The following is a 3,398-nucleotide window of genomic DNA, read 5'->3' as shown; positions in this document are numbered from 1 at the left end:
TTTCATTGCTGAAAATCCATTAGCATGCTTGTATGTCATTTTCCATGTCATTTGCATTGCGTATGCATTGCCTCGGTTTGCGTGCCCGTGTGCACGCATTTTGAGGCACTTCATTTTCATCTATCGGCCTCTTATGTGAGTGTAGCTGAGGCTCTCTCATGTTAGTATAAGTCCATGTTGCATTCTGTATGTCATTTTCCATGTCATTTGCATTGCGTATGCATTGCCTCGGTTTGCGTGCCCGTGTGCACGCATTTCGAGGCATTTCATTTTCATCTATCGGCCTCTTATGTGAGTGTGGCTGAGGCTCTCTCATGTTAGTATAAGTCCATGTTGCATTCTGTATGTCATTTTCCATGTCATTTGCATTGCGTATGCATTGCCTCGGTTTGCGTGCCCGTGTGCACGCATTTCGAGGCACTTCATTTTCATCTATCGGCCTCTTATGTGAGTGTGGCTGAGGCTCTCTCATGTTAGTATAAGTCTATGTTGCATTCTGTATGTCATTTTCCATGTCATTTGCATTGCGTATGCATTGCCTCGGTTTGCGTGCCCGTGTGCACGCATTTCGAGGCACTTCATTTTCATCTATCGGCCTCTTATGTGAGTGTGGCTGAGGCCCTCTCATGTTAGTATAAGTCCATGTTGCATTCTGTATGTCATTTTCCATGTCATTTGCATTGCGTATGCATTGCCTCGATTTGCGTGCCCGTGTGCACGCATTTCGAGGCACTTCATTTTCATCTATCGGCCTCTTATGTGAGTGTGGCTGAGGCTCCCTCATGTTAGTATAAGTCCATGTTGCATTCTATATGCCATTTTCATGCATTTGCATCGCATTTTGCCATCGTCTCGGTTTGCGTGTCCGTGTGCACGCGTTTCGAGGCATCTCATTTTTACAGCATAGTGCATACTAGGTTATATCTTAGATCGCATTCTGTCATTTTCTCGGTTTGCGTGTCCGTGTGCACGCATTTCGAGGCATCTCATTTTTACAGCATAGTGCATACTAGGTTGTATCTTAGATCGCATTCTGTCATTTTCTTGGTTTGCGTGCCCGTGTGCACGTATTTCGAGGCATGTCATTCCATAGCATTGTGTATGTTAGAATTGTATCTTAGTTGCATTTCATGCATGTCATGCATATTGCATCGTGTTCGGGGTAGGAGTTAGCCCGGGCACGGGAAACGAGGTGCATTTCATACTCCGAGTGACGGAATGCGTCTCAATTCCCCAGTCACCGACACTCCGGATTATCCATGATGGAGTTAGGCTTTAGCTGTGTTTTCATGTGCATTCATCCTATATTGAATTGTGCATTTCGACTCCTCGGCCATCATGCCTCGGTATGCGTGATTGGTGGCACAAGGATCGAGGCATTCATATATTTGTGAAAATACATTGCTATGCCCCTTTCCTGCTCTCTGTTGCAGCAAAATAAAGAATCAGCAACTTTTCGGAGTCTGGCACGCTTTCCAAGAATAACTGCTAAACAGAGGCTAATTGGGGCATCCCAGTGGATTTCCGCGCAAGGCAGCCCAAACATACAACATTCACCAGAAGCAAGGCAGTCCCTGGCTTGCATGCCAGTTTTACAGCTTTCTTAGTTAATTCATTAATTAATTAGGAATTTGTATATTATTCGGACTGTAATATTCTTTTATTTGGGACTGTATATTATTTATTTGGACCCTCTGCACGAGGGCATAACTGTAATAAGTGTGCGTGTGTGTGATGTATGTCTTCCAACCCCACGTCTTTCTCCCTTTTATTTATCCGCTTTTGATGGTTAGATTAGGGCATGTTTAAATTAGCATACAGTATGACAGCATGTTTGCATCATTCATCTGTATTGCATGCACCGGGCTCGGCGCATCATACTAACTGCATTGTACTTTCAATTCCAAATTGAATACATGATAGTTGTAGCATTTCATATGCCATCTTAGAACAGCCGAGCCTACTATAGTTGCATTTTGCATGTGTTGCATTAGGCATTTCTGTATACTTAGGATCATGCATGATTTCTAATGTAAATTCTGTTTTGGCTTGGAGTACTCGGTGAGTTTTTATGCTTTAGCATCCTTGCATGCGTGTGAGTGAATGCCATGAATAGCATGCTTACCATGAGGCTAATTGCTTATATGATATAACTGCCTGAATGCCTGTGGGTGAAGGTTGGCTTACTTGGATTGGAATAAATCATCAACTGTTTGTTTTAAGCCCACTAGATAGTGGCAAAACCATCTTTTCTTAAGCCCACCTGAGGGTGGCAAAATCTGCATTTTCAGCCTACTTGCGAGTAGCAAACCATCTTTCAAAAATAAACATGAAATGTTTTGTCCCAATTCAGGCGATCCAGTCTATACTTGTATGCTGTGCGCATCACATAGTAACCTAGGCTAATAACCGGAATAAGAACACACAAAGTTTTCAAAAATAGATATCACGGTTAGTAGAGGCCGATCTTTGATCGGACGAGCGGGGGTGCTCACGAAGTGACCTTCCCCAATCGTACCCAAGTTCCCGAGCCGAGGCAACTTTGGTGATGACGGACACGTGGCCTTTGGCACCGAGTCAGGGTTTCCTAAATTTCCCATTAAAAAACATTTAGGTGGCGACTCTGTATCTGGCAAAGCAGTCCATGTTTGGCACTTCTTTCAAAAATCTGTTTTTCTCAAAACGATTTGCCGGATTTGGACTCTTTGGTTCAGACTTAGAACCGTGACTACAAATCGAGTCCGAGCTGTAGCGAGGTCCCCCGCGGGCTTGTTACAGTTTCTGGCGACTCTGCTGGGGATTTAGAGAACTTGACTCGAACTCGTGATATCTGTTTTTGACTACACTTGTGTGTTTCTTTGTATTGCATTTGCATTGGTGCGCCTAGGACACCGTGTTTGCCATCTGCTATTCCTGAACGGTTTGCCGGAGGCTTGTCTTGTCAAGGCATGACCATAAGGCTGACCGGTTGTGGGCTCTGCCAGTATGGGAACACAAACCCCGGTTTTACCGGGGCACCCTCTTTGACCATTCGACCTAGTGCATATTCGGATCCATAGAGACCATTCCAAACTAGGACAGGTTGCTTACCCGTTTATAGGTTGTTTGAAACCGCTGCGTGCGTAGTGAAACCCTAGCTCCTGACAAAATAGGACAGGGAAACCCTACCCCAACATAGGGGTGTTTTGGCTCTCACTTATCTGTTATGTGCTTTAGAGTGCGTCTCTACAGGAATGCATGTATCAGTATATGAGTTTAGGCATCAGGCCTGCGGGCATCAGTTCAGTATATGAGTTTGGGCGTCAGGCCTACGGGCATCAGTTCAGTATTGTCAGCATCAGGCCTGCGGGCATCAGCCAGTATTTGAGAATTAGTTATCTGCGGATATCAGATTCTGT

Source organism: Camellia sinensis, chromosome 9, assembly GCF_055761805.1.
Source record: "Camellia sinensis isolate YWXY chromosome 9, ASM5576180v1, whole genome shotgun sequence".
Classification (NCBI taxonomy): domain Eukaryota; kingdom Viridiplantae; phylum Streptophyta; class Magnoliopsida; order Ericales; family Theaceae; genus Camellia; species Camellia sinensis.
The sequence above is the reverse complement of the archived record's forward strand: the minus strand, read 5'-3'. Positions refer to the sequence as shown.